Consider the following 17,049-nt stretch of genomic DNA (forward strand, 5'->3'; position numbering starts at 1 on the left):
CGACCCTGACCTCGATTTCTGGCTGAGGCGCAATTCCTCTCCGCCCGATTGGGTTTCCCGATTCCGGTGTCGGCTGACAGAGAATCCTGCCCAATATTTGTGGAGCAGCATTTGTGGCCTCCACTCATCCATTTGCAGTAAAGGTATGCAGTGTTTGGCACACAGCATCAATTCTAAAATGGGTCAGACCATATGAGAGGGCACATAGGTTCTTGGATGTACATGGCTAGAGTAGCCTCCAAAAAGAGAAGGATAGCCTGTGCCCGTAGGAGGGAGGGGGGAAGGTGAGGGAAGTGAAGAAATCCACTTTGCCTTCCCCTCCATCTCTCCTGTAGTATCTGCTGCCACTCTGACTATCCTCATGTCCCATTGCTGCTCCGGAAGGTCCATGACCAAGCCCTCTCTTCCTCCTCATGGCTCTTAGCAAAGCAGGCGAATCTTCAGAATCTCCAGAATAAATGTTGATTCTGTGTTGGTGAAGTATTGACAAAGTGTCTCAGGAAGTCTTCTGATTTTCTTCAAAAGTCCTCATCAATCCTCCAACAGCAAATGACCAGTAATACACCTGCAAGTAGTGTTCAAAATCCTCAGCAAAACCTGCTCACTCCCAATCAGCTCATGTTACTGTTCGGAGAGGGGGATTGGCTAAACGCTATCCACCAAAATGCTAAACAGGCTCCTTAATGAGTTCTAACTGGCAACTTAATTGGCAATCAGCACCTTAACTATTATCAGGTAGCTGTTCCTAGCGTAACATTCAACTCCTTTACCAAAATGACACGTTTCATAAAATGAGGGCTAAACTGGTGTTTCAATGTAAGACCCCACCCTGGCCATCCCAATAATACCAAGGAAAATTCTCCACTTAGAGTGTGATAGTTAATATAGTCCATAGAAAATAATGGTTCGTGGGCTCATTTGTTTGGAAGAAAGAGAATGTTTTTGATGGTGATAATCAAGCTGCGGTCGAACAATGGACGTGTCGGGTGGATGAATACTCTGGAGTTTTGCTTAATTGTCTTTCGTGAATATGGATTATTTATGTAGAGTTTTCCCTTAACCAGATGTGCAGCTGTGGTTGGAAGCAGGGGTGGAATTTAATGCCTCCATCCCAGTTCATAGAATTTACAGTGCAGAAGGAGGCCATTCGGCCCATCGGGTCTGCGCCGGCTCTTAGAAAGAGCACCCTACCCAAGCCCACACCTCCACCCTATCCCCATAACCCAGTAATTCCACCCAACACTAAGGGCAATTTTGGAAACTAAGGGCATGATCAATCCACCTAACCTGCATGTCTCTAGACTGTGGGAGGAACCCGGAGCGCCCGGAAACCCACGCAGACATGGGGAGAACAGTTGTGGGTTTGAGGTGAGGGACATTTAATTTGGCAGGATGGTGTGTGATGGGAATCACTTGCCTTTCTGCTTCCGTATAGTTAAGGCTCATGGATGGCTTTCCCGCCTGAACACTAGTTGCAGGCCTTAAGTGAGCAATGAAAGTCACTTAAGGACATTATTTTGCTGCTGTTGGAATTCAACCAGCTGTGGGCGGGATCTCATCAAGTGAGAAGTCCAAAAAGCAAAGCCGTATGAACTTTGCTCGTGGGTGAAGAGATCCCTTCTTCAAAGGTCCTCACTAACCGATCGAGGGACCTGGCATTAAGGAGCAGGAGCCCCCCGCAACACCCACCCCACACACACACACACATACACACTTTCTCCAAACACCTCCCCCACCACCCCAACCAGAAGCCCTGTTCTCTGCAGCCCCCACCCTGCCCTCAGGCACTTGCGTCATTGGTCCCTTGGCAATCCCAAGCCTCTGGTGGGTGTATTCCCGGCAGCTGCCACCGCCTCCAGTGGCACTGACGAGCAATGAAGAGATGGTGGCCTCTGATTGGCAGCCGCTGAGGTCCAGGCCTCTGAGGATGGTCCACTGCTGGGCATTTAGTACCCGATAAATACTTCATATGGAGGGGCTTCCACAGAGGAGAAAACATGGGACTCTTGCTGGCTGGACCCCCATCACTTGGATTAATTTCCACGCATGTTGGATGAACTTGGTCTGAATTTGCAGCATTCAATATGCTTGCAGCGAATCACTGTGCCGGATCTTCCATCCACTGAAGCTCACGCCGATATTTTAAACTCTTTTTGGAGGCACTTTGTCACTTCTGGCTGTTTTGCGATGCCAGTGTACACCAATCTCATCCCCATGATCTTTGTACGAAATGGGCTGGATGATGCAGATGGTTCTTTTGTCTTTTGGTCATGGTTTTTCATTTCTTGTTGCTTTTCATTCATTGGTTTTAGAAGCAAGATCCAATCCACCCTGTCAGTCAGGGGATGTTGCATTCAGATCTAAAGGTGGGTAAAAAAAAAGGGAAAATTAAATATTCCCCATAGTAACTACTTGACCAAACTAAATTCTATTCAATTCCTTTGAGATAAATGTAAACATGTGTCCAGTTGACTTGCTTCTTATTTTTTCCTGTTGTCCATTCCTTGTTCAATCTATTTCATTCTTCCACAAACCGAGGTAGAAAAAAAGACATGACCTAAAAGTGTTGAAACTCAATGCAAAGTGTCTGAGAGCACAGAAAGAACTCTGCTAGTGGGAACTAGAGATCAGAATTATTGGACTGTGAAGAAAGCATCTGAACAGATAGACTACAAAGACTCTCAAAAGTAAAGCAATGTGTTGGACGGCCATCTGTTTGTCTGTTTCTATGGGATCAGGCAGAACATAAATTACTTATGATAGCAACATTTGCAGCAAGCACATTGAGGAGAGAGAGAGTAATGGTCTTTCTTGAAATACAACAATGAATAAAAGTCACAAGAGGCCCTCTCTTGGCTGAGAGGATGCAGAGGAAAAGCCGATTAAGATGGTTAAGCCTCATTCATTAGGAGTGACGCTCAGGCATTTTGGATTGAACAATGTGACCTATTATCAGTGTTAAAAGAATAAATGCAGCTCCATTTTGAATAGGGATATAACCAGTCTTTTGATGGCGCTCCAAGCTTTCCCTCTGTGTTGACAGCCCTGTCATTGGTATGTGTATAACAGTCAGCAGTAAAGTAGAAAGGCCATTACACAGCTTTGTTTTGTTCCAGCAAAGCACAAGGTCTTGTCGGACACATCATAACAATTTACACTAAGGCTTGTCACCCGATTTAACACTTATTTGTGCAAATTTAATCTTAATCCCGGTTTGGATGAGACTATGCTGGCTAATGTTTACATTTACTTAATCGTATATGAATGCTAATGCACATTGCACACGTCTGCCTATGAAAATTATATTTAAAAAGGGTGCAAGGACATCTTGTGTTGTAGCAGTTGCTGATTTGGTCACAGTTTGAGGGGTGATTTGGACTTATGCAATTGCCACAAGCTGCTGAACTCCCAATGAGCACACTGACCAGTTCAGAGAGGTCCAACTGTCTTTTCTAACACGACAACAACTTGCCTTTAACAGAAGAGCCAAGGCGCTTACAGTTGGCAAGCATGCCAAGAGCATAAAGGAATGAAAATAACTGGGGAAGAAAAGTTTTTTCAACCCCGCAAAATGTGTTTTCTTTAGCCTATATTGTACTTTGCACAGTAGTCAGCAAGATACCTGGCTATGATAGCACTCAAGGCAGCCAATTTGGATTTTGCAGTTACTTATTATTCACTGAAGAAAAGATCAGTTGGGGATCTTCAGAAGAAAAAAAGTTAAGGCTAGAAGGGTTTGAGTTCCAACAAAATTCCCAACTTGAAACCTTTTTGAGCTGTGTGGTTTAAAACGAAAGAAATGGTAAACTGAGCAGAATGGCAACAAGTTTACAGGTCCTAACATGGTTGTAGATTGCAGAGATGACATTTGTAGCCAAAATATCAGTGTGGGAAGACAGGGAATGAGCCAAAATCACTTTGTCTGTTTTTGAGTCATGTGTCTCAGGCACAAAAGGCCAATATATATCTCATTCACTCCAACTTGTTTGGATTAGCTGCTGTACTTGCCCAGTTCCCAGCTTGTTGAAGGATTATTTTTGCCATTCTTTGCGACATTATTCTTAGCGTGTTGTGTTCCCTTTTTCATTATCGTGCTATTTCAATAAATGTCATAGCAATCTTCCACCCCAAAGAGATGACAAAGCCAATTTAGTGGTTTTTCCTCAGAACATGCCTCAATGGCAATTTTGTTTTGTATGTTTTCCAGACAGTTTGTCACTTATTCATGAATAAATTTGTTTATTTTTCTACATTTCTTTCTCAGTTTAAAAAAAACAGAAGCAAGGAAGATCAAGGCCAATCAAAACATGAGTTGGAATGCAGTTTCTCGCTTATGCCGCCATTTCTTGTTGTGCTCCGACAGAGACCCTCCCCGGTGAAGACTCAACACCGAAGCAATGGAGAAGACTTGAAGGCAGACCAGAGAACGGATTGAAGAGGCGAGCAAGCCCTACCTTCGCAAACGGGGGCCCTGAGATGACTGAGGCTCAGAGTATTGGACCCGCAGCTTGATCAGGTTCATCGGCATGGGTAGGTAGTATTAGAATCTTGGACAAGCTATAATTTGGGACAATTTGGGAGGATAACTGTTTTATTGCGTTTGTAAATAAACTTGGGTTAACTCATGAACCTGTGTTTGTCCTTTGTTCATCTCGCAAATAAGGTCACCTGGGTAAAACATTTTAGGAATAAACTGGACGAAGTGTCTGATAACGTACTAGATACCTAGCCTCCCATGGGTACTGAAATTCACATGCCACATTACTCATTTGTGTGAGAGGCAGGACGTCTTTTTAGCTTGACGGCACCATCCAGTTAGTGGTGAGCACCACTCGTGCTGCTACTGAAGAGTAGCAGTGTGAAACAGCTAGCCTCATCGTTTGCTCAAATCTTTTAGATACCTTCCAGGGTAATCTGAGGTCGATTAGGCCCTTTTCAGAGCTGAAAGTGGTGGCCTTAAGCCAGCTCATGAGTTTGGGTGATATACAGCACCAAATGATCCGATCCATTATTTTGAAGGATGGCTGTGATGCAGCCTGTTTCAGCATCAAGCTTGCACAGTGAGCAAATCGGGCCCCATTCAGGAGGTTGCCGTTAAGGTTGATCTTACAGTGTGTGGAACTGTAGGAATCCCAATGCGTGCCTTGATCAGTGAAAGTAAGCTTCGTCAGACAGTGGTAGAGAACCCCTGGCAGAATTTTATAAAACAAATTATATAATACTGACAAAGCACCAAGAAATACAGGGACAAGTGAGAGACCCATTTGCACACACAATGTGACTTTATTTTTAAAGAAGGCAAGCACTTGTAAATCACAAGTCAAAACTGGAGTAAATTAATGATATAGTCGAATAAATGTGAATCAACTAAAGTCAGACTAGCTTGTGATTATTAATTGTGTGTATATTTTAAGATGTAAATCTTTGCTAACTGCAACAAATATCTATGAATTTCTGGATTTAAAGAAAGCCTCATCACTCACTTATGCAGCAACATTTGTGTGGCTGGTTTCCCTCTTGACATTACCGTTCCTTTTCCTGTATATACTTTCCTAATCACTTCCACAATTTTTCTTTGATTCTCCTCTGAAGCTCCTACTCCTGAAGCATTCTCGTCTATATACTTAACAGAGGTTTATTTGTTTTGACATCTGTCCAAGTGTTTCAGTAGCTTCTTTTTAACTTCATAAATGTATGCTGATTTAGACATTTAAAAAGCTGCTCAGCGCAGCTGCCCCTTTGGCAGATATTTACCAAAATGGATTGTCCTAGAATTTGTTTTCCTTTTTGCAGGAGACACGTGTTGGTGACTAACCAAAACAAGCAAAGTCTCAACACAAAATAGTGAGCCCCTGGGTAGAGTTATAGAGTCCCCGGAATCTAATTTCATTTCATTTCCCGGACAAAGTCCTGTTTGAGTCTAACTGCATTTGGAAATGATTTTCAATATTGTTACTGCTCTGCCCTCATTACTAATTTGATTGTTTTTCATTCTTTACAACAGAGTTCAGCACGTCAAGAGAATTTAAAACAGGAATCTCATTTTCAAGGTTGAAAGGCAAAAGGATTCCATTGTAAGTTGGAGCTGCGATCGAGTCTGGGCTTAGTGTACATGTTGCTGAATTTCGGTGTGCTCTACATTTCCAAGTACGAATGATGCGAGAAGGAGAGAGGTTTTAAGTGTCATTCTTGGCTTCTACGTGGAAGAGACAAGGAACCAAAGTCTGGTCTGAATTTCAGAGGAATAGGGATGGGGTTACAGTGGGGGTAGATGTGGGTGGGGGATTGAAGTTGCCACCATTCCAACCCGGTATTGATTCAATAGCAGGAAAGAACTCCAATTTTGGTCTGAGGTATTTTAGTTATGTGATAAAATTATCCAAGATACAGGTAAGAAAGGCAGGTAAGTTACTACAGCTCGAGATCGATTCATTTTTCAAGACTTAACATGTAAAAACAAATCACAGTTTGGTTAATTATTGTCCATATATCTCTTATAAACTATTTGTCAGAATATGTTCACATATAAACATATGAATTGGGAGCAGGAATAGGCCTCTCGGGCCCTCTGAGTTGCAATTCCCCATGGCATTTATGTCAGGTCCCTCCACCACCATCCCCACACCACCCTCAAACCCACCACTACACCCAAACCACGCTCACACCCATTCCACCCTCACAACCCCTACACCCTCCCTCCCCAATACACCCCCCTTCCCAGCACCCCCATTCCCCCGTGGCCCCCGGTGCAATCATGCGTCTTGTCTTGTGTAGTGCAGGAGCTTCTGGTGATGGTGCGGGCTCTTCTGGTGTCCCCTGCCCCCAACCACAGCCACCCCACATGCCGGCCAGTGCCGAGAATGACACTGACACAGACGGGAGCCCTCAACCCGAATCCCAGGACATCCCGGAGCTCGTAAACGGGGATGACACTGATTTCCTGTCATAGTTGTCTCCAAAGCCCTCCACCATCCCAGAGACATTCACCTCAGTTGGGCTCTTTAATGAAGAGGCTCCTGGGACACCATCAGGTATCCACCACACAAATGCTCCGTTACAGCAGGTGGAGGTAGGAACTCCCGAGGAGACGGACGGTCAGAGGGCAGGATGACCCATGGACTAGGTGCCGTTCAGACAGCCTCATCAACCATGGAGATGAAGTCACACAGCCAGCAACTACATGAGGGGCTGTTGGCGAGCATCTAGCACCTGTAGGTGCAGTTGGACGAGTCCAACGTGTGCAGTAGCAGGAGGTGGTGCTGATCATGCGTGCCACCCAGGCCAACACAGCATGGGTGGCGTCTGCGGTGAAGGTCTTGAGGGCGAAGGGTTTGGCAATGGGTCAAGATGTCCAAGATCTGGGGCACTCTGTGCAGGCAGTGGCCGAGGCCCAGGACAGGGCTGCCCTCTCACAGGCAGCCATGTGCCAGAGCCACCTGGATATTACAGTGGCGCTCATGAGTGTGGCCCAGTCACAGCGGGCCATGGCTGAGAGCGTCGACGGCATTGCCCAGGCACTGGCCGACGTAGCAGACACAGAGGGAAGTGGCTCAGTACCAGAGGGAGATTTTGCAGTCACTGGCTGATGTGGCACAGACACAGAAGGTGGTGGCACAGATGCAGCGTGATGTGGTGCAGTCCCAGATGGAAATGCTGCACTCTCTGTGTTCCATAGTCGCGAGCATGGAGACCCTGGCCGAGACGGTGGCGGGCCTCCAGGAATGGCAGTGTCAGGTGGCAGGGGGGCCTTTGGGGCTAGCTTTGCTCACACCACAGTCCCATTGGGTAGCCCGGGTGCCAGCAGGCACCCTGAGGAAGGATGAGGTGATAGGTCCCATGCCAGTGACTCCTGCAGGAACACCGCAGCACTTTGGATTCCCCTCCTATCCCTGAGCAACAGCAGAGCCCATTCAGGCCCAGTCGCCTCAGAGGATGGTCGACATAATGACCCAGGTTGCAGGGTGCGAATCACAGCAGGCCGCCTCCAGTCATGATGTACTCTCTGGGGATTCACCTGGACGCAACGTTAGGGCCTGTAAGGCCAAAAAAGTAGACCAGTCAAATTGGCACAGCTGCAGGGCACAGTTTAGTGATAGGGGCTAGGGCACAAATTTGTATAAATGTTGTCACATGAAACACCTGTGCACAATATTACAACCTGCCTCAGTGCTCTGTCAGAAGGGTATGAAGGATAGGATAGCCAAGGCTGGCTGCAGAGGGGTGTGGTTTGGAGGCAGGAATGGGTGGACGTTTGGGATGGGCTTGACCCAGGGATCACAGTTCAGCCAGCGCTCACTGCTCCGGAGTCGCCCCCCACCGTCCCCACCTCCGCCATCCCTTACACTTGCTGCCTCAGACAGATGTCTAGAAAGCAACAGTTGTCATTTCATACCAAAACCACATCATAAGGTTTTAAACCTCCTAAGATCCTTTTATATGTGCGACTTCTATGTTGGTAGGCTGTAATTGACATCTTCCAGTCAGCCAGATGTCTGGATGTTTATTTTTATCTCCCTTCATGCTTGAATGCATCTCAAATTGCCTGCTGTTAACCTAACAATAATTTTTAAAAGCATCTAGCTATGATTGACAGCTCCTGATCAAACCAAAAGCAGTTAAGTGCTTTCTGCGAAGAAAAATAGAAAATTAAAGCGGAAAACTCCTAGTTGTTTATAAACATTGTTTAACAGCAGGGTAATTAAGGTGCATTGAAGCATGAAGGGAAATTAAAAGAAGTAATCCAAACATATGGCTGGCTGGCATCTCTCAATTACAGTCCACTAAAAGCTATTTCATTTTGAAGTGAACAGAAACTTTGTGGATCAAAGGATCTGAGGGGGCTTAAAGCCGTATGATGTAGTTTGGCTTTCTATGAAGTAACAGCTGCTGCTTTCTAGTTATTTGTCTGAGGCAGCAGGTGTAAGGGACAGGTGAGTGAAAAAAACAGTGATTTTGTTCACTGTTTCTGCCTAGACTGCTCCTTTGCTTCCAGGCAGGTGTGGCTGATGGGAGGTCTCTGTTATGGGGGTTCTCTGATATGAGCGGTTCCCTGATGTAGATGCGGTCTCTGTTATGGGGGTTCTCTGATATGAGGGGTTCTCTGATGTAGATGGTGCCTCTGTTATTGGGGGGGGGGTTCTGATATAGGGAGTTCTCTGATATGGAGGATTCTCTGATACAGATGTGGTCTCTGTTATGGGGTGCCTCTGTTTTGGGGGCTCTTCATATGAGGGGTTCTCTGATGTGGGGGATTCTCTGATATCGATGCGGTCTCTGTTGTGGGGTGTTCTGATATGGGGAGGGGTTCTACGATATGGTGGATTATTTGATGTAGATGCGGTCTCTGTTATGGGGATTCTCTGAAATGGGAGCCTCTGATAGTGGGTATTTGATGTGGGTGTCTGATGGGGGCCTCTGATGGTGGGGGGGGGGGGGTTCTGATGGGATTCTGTGATTGGGGTCTGTGATTGGAGGTTCTGCTGGGGGGGGGTCTGGTGGGGTGGCTGATGGGGGCTTCAGATGGTGGTCTCTGATAGGGGCCGGGATTCTCCAAGCCCGCGCTGGGCACGCGGGAAATTTCTGCCACGCCGGGACGCGCGATCGCAGCGTGCACTGCGTGGGCCGGAGAATCGGCAGAGGTGACGCGATGTGCTGGTCCCCGGGCCTGCAGTGATTCTGCGGCCCTAAATGGGCTGAAGTCCCGCCGGGGTGATCGCAGGTTTACGCCGGCATGGATCAAACACCCTTTAAAACAGCATCAACCAGTCGTGCTGCCGAAGGAGGAGGTAGGGGGTAGGGGTTGGCGTGGGAGGGATGGCAGAGATGTCGAGACGGCACGACCATGGCTGGGGGGGGGGGGGGGGGGAGTGTCAGGGGTGGGGGTAATGTCGGGGGAGGGGATTTATGCGTGGCTAGGCCACAGCTGGCAACAGTTGCGACCATGTAGCCCATGGAACCTGGTTGTGGAGGATGGGTATGTGCATTGATGACGTTTTGTCTATCCCCATCTCCCAGCGTTGTTGGCCGCCGTGGCCGGGGCTGCTGTCCTGCATGAAGCCCTATGGGAGCTGGAGCAGGGGCATCTCAGGGAGGCGGCAGAGGCTGCTGCAGAGGAGCATGCCGCAAAGGGGCAGGTAGCAGCTGCTCAGGCTGGAGGGCCACCCGCCCGACAGGATGAGTAGGAGGAGGAGGAGGAGGCAGTGCCATGGCGACGAAGGCGCCCGATGAGGCCACGTGTGTACTGGCGCCGGAGTCCTTCCAGGACATCTGGAGAGGTCGTGTAGGAGGAGACTCCGGATGAGCCGGGAATCTGACAGCCATATCTGCCACCTGATGCGCGTCTGTGACGCCGTCTGCGCCGTGCCATCGCGCTTCCCGTGATGCCTGTGCTAGCCTCTTCTGTTGTGCAGAATAGACGCACATTTGGACCCATCGCGCCGGCGTGATCGCTCCGGTTTTTATGCTGGCGTCAACACTTAGCCGGGGTATCGGAGAATCCCAGCCAGGGTGTCTGATGGGAGCTCTGGTGGGAAAATATGGAGGGGGTATCTGATGGGATGGCTGATGGGGTCTGGTGGGGTGGGCAGGGTCTGGTGGGTGTGTGGGAGGGTGCCCTCTGATGGGCTTTGGGAGCACTTACCTTAAATACGTATCCCCCTTGGTCCACCGTGATGCCCACCACATCAGGGCCATGCCGGTAAACACTTGCACCACACCATGCCGACGTAAATACCCGCCAAGAGGGTCGGAAAATCACGGAGGCATGGATGATCCGGTGTCCACCCCGTTAATAGGATGCAATAGGCTGGCACGGGTCGCAGCTAGCGATGGACTGGAGCATCACAAACAGATTGGCGCCGAGCACCAATTACAATTTTCTCCTCAACAGGAGATTTCCGCTGCATTGTGAACTCCGCTACCGATGGAATGCGATAGAGAATCCCCACTATTAGCTGCAACCTCGACCCAGGATGGGACGAAATGTCAAGGCTGAAATAAAATTACAAAAGGTGGCTGAGAACTGAGGTTTGCGCTGCCAAGATATGTTTTGCATATGTTTTCCTTCGCAATTTGCTTTTTTCCAGGTCTGCATCCCCTTGAGACAGCTCCACAGTGGCTTTTTTTTTTCATAGAATTTATAATGCAGAAGGAGGCCATTCGGCCCATCAAGTCTGCACCGGATCTTGGAAAGGGCACCCTACGCAAGGTCAACAACACCACCCTATCCCATAACCCAGTAACCCCACCCAACACTAAGGGCAATTTTGGACACTAAGGGCAATTTATCACCATGAGGCAGTCTGTTAGAAGCGCCAGCCCGCAGCCTCCATTTTCTTGGTGCTCATCCTCTTCCTGGCTTCCCCAGTAGTACTGAGCATTTACCAGCGCACGTTACACATTGGTTCCTGTTAATTGGTCAGTCAGTGCCAAACGCATTCCGTGGCTAACCCCAGTCTGAAGCCTGTTGTGCGCCTGTTACTGGACCTCCCGACTGAGACTGAGATGAAAGAGTCAGGTCCAAGATCTGTGCTCGCTTATGCATCCAAGGATGCTTTTTCTTTGGTTTTAATTTTGTCCCTTGTACAGGTCCTTCATGTTTTTTCCCTGTTTATTCCCTTATTTCCCCTTCTATTTTTGCAGCTACACTTGTGGTCCATGGATGATTTATGTGTTTTTAAGGCAGCCTGTATCTTTAATTCAAGCAGAAGGAAGCAGTGGCATGTGGCTGATTCCAGAGGGCTGTGCTGTTTCGATGGTGATTGCTGACTGGACAGTGTCAGCAATGACTGGGTTTGATTGATTTGGCCGGTGACCACTGAATCGGCCCAAAATGTTGTGCTCTGCATAGGCGATGATTGGATCTGATCCCACTGGAATGTTTTCAGAGTCACAAGGTTCCATTTTTGGGTTCCCTTTTGATTCTGTAGCCTGGATGAAGGAATCTAACTAACTCTCTCCAAAAGGATGTAACTAATTCTCTCCAGATAATCATTGTGGAGGCTGACTCTCTCTCCAGCAAGTCTGGGTATCATTCTCTTGAGACTGCAGAGGCCTAAAGTCAAACCACGAGCTGAAGCCCAGTTTGATAAGAAATAAAGTGTCTCTCCGGGAAGCCTGCTGCCTGTAAGTGTTGTATTTTCTAATCTGCAGGAACCCTGAATGAATAGCTCTGCTAAGAAGACCATTACCAACTATAAATCAGAGATTGTGATTCACCAGCACGCTGTGAGGAAAGTGTGCTAAAGAACCACCATTTGAAGCAAAGACTCTTATCTTTTGACCTTCATCCTTATTATTTTTACCCCTTTCCACCCCTCTGTGTTTGTCTGCCTTGTGTGCGTGGGTAGAGGGTGGGACAGCTAAAGGAGGTAGTAGGTATTAGCTTGTTATCATCCAGTTATACTGCATATTTCATGATAGTTCTTGGTATAAATAAACAGTAGTTGTGTTTCAACGTACAAACTTGGTAACTGTAATTATTGGGCAGCCAAAGGCCAAAAAACTTTGGATATTTTTGTAAGATTTATAGCCAAGAGCCAAAAAAGGATATTTTTATAAGACGTATTGGTTAATTCACTTGTGTTGTGACCACGGATCACTTGGAGCTAGAATTGACCACTCACTCGTCCAGGGTGTTGTAACAGCCATACCTCTTTCAGATATGGCTGCATTATATAGCAAGTCAGTCTTTTTACTCTTAATGTGGTATAAACTGGTTCAGTATCAGACTAAAACCTCCCACTAACTAAGGGGCTGGTTTAGCACAGTGGGCTAAATAGCTGGCTTGTAAGGCAGAACAAGGCCAGCAGCGCGGTTTCAATTCCCGTACCAGCCTTTCCAAACAGGTGCCAGAATGTGGCGACTAGGGGCTTTTCACAGTAACTTCATTGAAGCCTACTTGTGACAATAAGCGAATATTATTATTATCATTTTACCCATTAACTGATTAACCCAATTTACTGTGGATATTCCCTGCCACATCCCAATGAAATCAGGCTCACTCAAATCTAGGTTCTTCACAGATGGCATTATGGTCTGAATTTAGATAGGAAATGAGCTTAATGCTAATTTTCCTCACGTGCTCTTAAGTACTGCAGGATGCCCTAATCAATTTAGCGTGCAGTGCTCTCCAGGCACGGAACAAATGCTGGCACGCTGCAAGCCATATTGAAACCTTCATCGCCTCTTTTTTGCCCCAAAAAAACAAATGCTTTGCAATTCCATTTTTCCTGCTTTCTACTGTGGTTCGTCCTTTAAATTTGTTTTCTGTTTTCTTATTGCTTTATTTGACTGATGCATGGTTTAGCTCACTGGGCTAAATCGCTGGCTTTTAAAGCAGACCAAGCAGGCCAGCAGCACGGTTCGATTCCCGTACCAGCCTCCCCGGACAGGCGCCGGAATGTGGCGACTAGGGGCTTTTCACAGTAACTTCATTGAAGCCTACTCGTGACAATAAGCGATTTTCATTTCATTTCATTTCATTGCAGTTATTGCCCTGGATTTCACTGCGTCTACTCACATCAATGTCTTGCTTTACTGTGCGTATTAACGATGCACTTATCCACTGAAGCAAAATGCTGCAGAGGCTGAACATCTGAAGGAAAGGCAGAAAATGCTGGAAATATGTGGAAGACCAGGCAGCATCTGTCGAGACAGAAACAGACCTGGGTGAAATTCTCCGACCCCCCTCAGGGTCGGAGAATCACCCGGGGCCGGCAAAAATCCCGCCCCCGTCGTGGCCGGAATTCTCCATCACCCGGGAATTGCCGGGGGCGGGAATCGCGGCGTGCCGATCGGCGTGCCCTCTGCGCGATCGGCGAGCGCCCTGCGGCGATTCTCCGGCCTGCGATGGGCCGAAGTCCCGCCGCTGAGAGGCCAATCCCGCCGCCTCCAGAGATGGTTTCAACCACCTCTGGTGGCGGCGGGATTGGCGGTGCGAGCGGGCCCCCGGGGTCCTGGGGGGGGTACGGGGCGATTGGACCCTGGGGGGTGCCCCAACGGTGGCCAGGCCCGCGATTGAGGCCCACCGATCGGCGGGCAGGCCAGTGCCGTGGGGGCACTCTTTTTTTTCCGCCGCCGCCATGGCCTCCACTATGGCGGGGCAGAAGGGAACCCCCTACCATGCATGTGCCGGTGGTGACGTCAGCGGCCGCTGACGCACCGGCGCATGCGCGAACCGGCGAAGGCCTTTCGGCCAGCTGACGCCGGCCGGTGGGCATCAAAGGCCGTTGGCGCTGGTTTTGCCGCCAGTCGGCGTGGCGCCAACCACTCCGGCGCGGGCCTGGCCCCCAAAGGTGCAGAGAATTCCCAGACAAGACCGATACTGCAAAGCCATTACCATACTAATGAGCCATCTCCGGGGACAAAAGAGAAACATTTAGGTAAACGATACTAAAGCAGACACCCCGGCGCCAGAGGAGACTAGAACAAAGCAGGCCAAGGGCCACCTAGGGCCCGCCCAGCAATCAGGGCACCCACCCCTTTATTGGAGGAAATCGATACCGATGATTAGGATATGGTCCAATTAATTGGGACCATGTTCAAGGCGCGCGAAGCCCCTTTGGGTATAAGAAGAAGCCCCCAAGAGAGAATCGTTCTTCTTGGCCTTGGCTCTCAGCGACGAGAGGCCTGCCTAGCAGCTGCACCAGAACAAGTAAGTCCGAAGTCAACGCACGCTACGAGATAGATGCTCCAGCAGCCTCAGAACCAGACAACAGCCATTGTTCCTCTGAGATAGTGGGCGCCCGAAGCTAAGTATAGGCTTTAGTAGCAGTGATAGTTTAGTTGGTAGAGTTTGTGCATGAGTAAAATTGACTCTGTGTAAATAAATGAGCATTGATTTTGAACTTACTAACTGGTGTATCGAGTCTTTGATCAGTATTCGGTTTTGAACCTTGTGGCGGTATCGAAAGATACCTGGTGACTCTTGAGCAAACGCAATTAGAATTAAGGAAGGCGATCATATTAACAGCCATAGACAGAGCCAATTAAAGAGAGAACACAACGAGCAACATCCTTACCAAGGAACTAAGGGAGTTCAAGGAGGAAATTAAAACCAAAATCAAGGCTGTGGTCAAGGTTGCTGTCACGGAAGCCATGGATAGGAAGGGGGGGAAGTGACAGGGGGGGGTAAAACCATAAGGGAAACAAAGGGACAAGGGTAGGAAGGGCTCTTGGCTGGCTGCAACAGGCCACACATGGCAACAAGCCGAAAAATGACACCGCAAGCAGCTACTTTGGAGGGTCCCCAAACAAAGGGAAACTCCAGAGTGCAGAGGCTCAGCCTGATGGTGAGTACAGCGACCGTGGCCATTTTAGATGGCCCCCTGACAAAGGGAGACCCCGGTGTGCACGGGCGCATCCACAAGGTAAGTATGGTTGATCCCGCAAGGGGGGGGGTCTGAAAACTCCCATCAGAATAATCACCTGGAATGTCAGGGGACTAAACAGCCCAGTGGAAGGTATGAAAGCCGACATAGTCTTCCTTCAAGAGATACACCTGAGGGAGAAGGACCGACTGTGGGTAAGAAGAAAGGGCTGAGTGGGACAGATGTACCATTCCTGCTAGGGGACGAGGGCCAAGGGGTTAAATAAGAGGATGGCGTGTACTGCGAACAGGACAGTTATGGACCAAGAGGGAACGATACATCATGATCAATGGTGTCCTTGACAGGCACGGGTAGTGGTAAATGTGTATGCTGCCAACTGGGATGACACAAAGTTTATAAGGAAGACCATGGCGGAAATCCCCGACATAGGTACCCCCCCACTATCATAGGAGGGGCTTTAACTGTGTACAGGACCCACGAACAGACAGATCAAACCCCAAATTGGGGACGACCTCAAACATGGCAAAAGAACTGCATGCATTTACGCAGCATATGGGGGGCAGTGGACCCATGGAGGTTCACACACCCAGGGGAGAAGGAATTCTTCTTCCAGTACATTAGGTATACTCGAGTAATTACTTCTTTGTAATATTAAAAACGGTGCTTCGAGGGATAGTAAGAACGGAATATTCCATGATTATAATCTCTGACCACGGTCCACAGTACATGTGTGTGAGGTTGGAGGTGGCCGTGCCCAACTCCCCTCCCCATGAAGGGTGGATACCTTCTTGCAATAAGACAGTTTACGAGAAAATATCACAGGCCATAAACGGGTACATTACCAACAACCAGAACGGGGAGGTCTCACCCTCCAACTTCTGGGAGGCATTGAAGGCTGTGATCAGAGGACAGATTATCACTTGGAAAGCGAGCAGAGACAGAAAAGTGTGGGCAGCTAGGCAACAACTGGTCGACTCCATACTAGAGATAGACCAGCGATACTCCGAGGCCCCGACTGTAGAGCCTCTGGCGGAAAGGAAAAGGCTATGAATGGACTTTGACCTGCTCTCCACCAGGAAAGCAGTGCACCAACTCCTCCAGACACAGGAGATCTTCTATGATGCAGGCAGCCATGAGGGAAACGGCTCAGATCAGGGAAACAATGGTAGATGAATGACTGTGCCAGAAAAGATCAACGAGGCCTTTGAGGCCTTCTACCAGCCCCCCGAAGGGGACTCAAGGATTAAATGGTTCCTCGACAGACTGGACATGCCAGTCGTGGGAGGGGATAAGAAAAGGGGGCTGGAAGCACCATCAGAACTGGGAGAAGTCAGGGCAGGACGGTGGCGCAGTGGTTAGTATTGCTGCCTCACTGTGCTGAGGTCCCGGGTTCAATCCCAGCCTGGGTCACTGTCCGTGTGGAGTTTGCACATTCTCCCCGTGTTTGCGTGGGTTTCACCCCCACAACCCAAAGGTGTGCAGGATGGGTGGGTTGGCCACGCTAAATTGCCCCTTAATTGGAAAAAAAGAATTGGGTACTCTAAATTTATAAAAAAAAGAACTGGGAGAAGTCATGGAGAGCATGATCTCCATGCAGGAGAGGGAGGCTTCAGGGCCAGATGGATTGTCGACTGACGCCAATAAAAAATGTGTGCCAGAACAGGTCCCGCACTTGCAGGTTCGCTAGCAAGGGGCACACTGCCACCAACGCTAGCACAAG

At 48.5% G+C, this 17,049-nt stretch overlaps 1 long non-coding RNA gene across 1 annotated transcript; it reads left to right on the plus strand.

Annotated features, from left to right (window-relative positions):
* Positions 1 to 4,323: 4,323 nt before the first annotated feature.
* LOC119966844 lies at positions 4,324 to 12,350 on the plus strand. The gene is made up of 3 exons (XR_005460857.1): positions 4,324 to 4,530; positions 6,005 to 6,074; positions 12,151 to 12,350. It is a non-coding gene; the product is annotated as an uncharacterized LOC119966844 (long non-coding RNA).
* Positions 12,351 to 17,049: the final 4,699 nt, after the last annotated feature.

Source organism: Scyliorhinus canicula, chromosome 6 (assembly GCF_902713615.1).
Source record: "Scyliorhinus canicula chromosome 6, sScyCan1.1, whole genome shotgun sequence".
Classification (NCBI taxonomy): domain Eukaryota; kingdom Metazoa; phylum Chordata; class Chondrichthyes; order Carcharhiniformes; family Scyliorhinidae; genus Scyliorhinus; species Scyliorhinus canicula.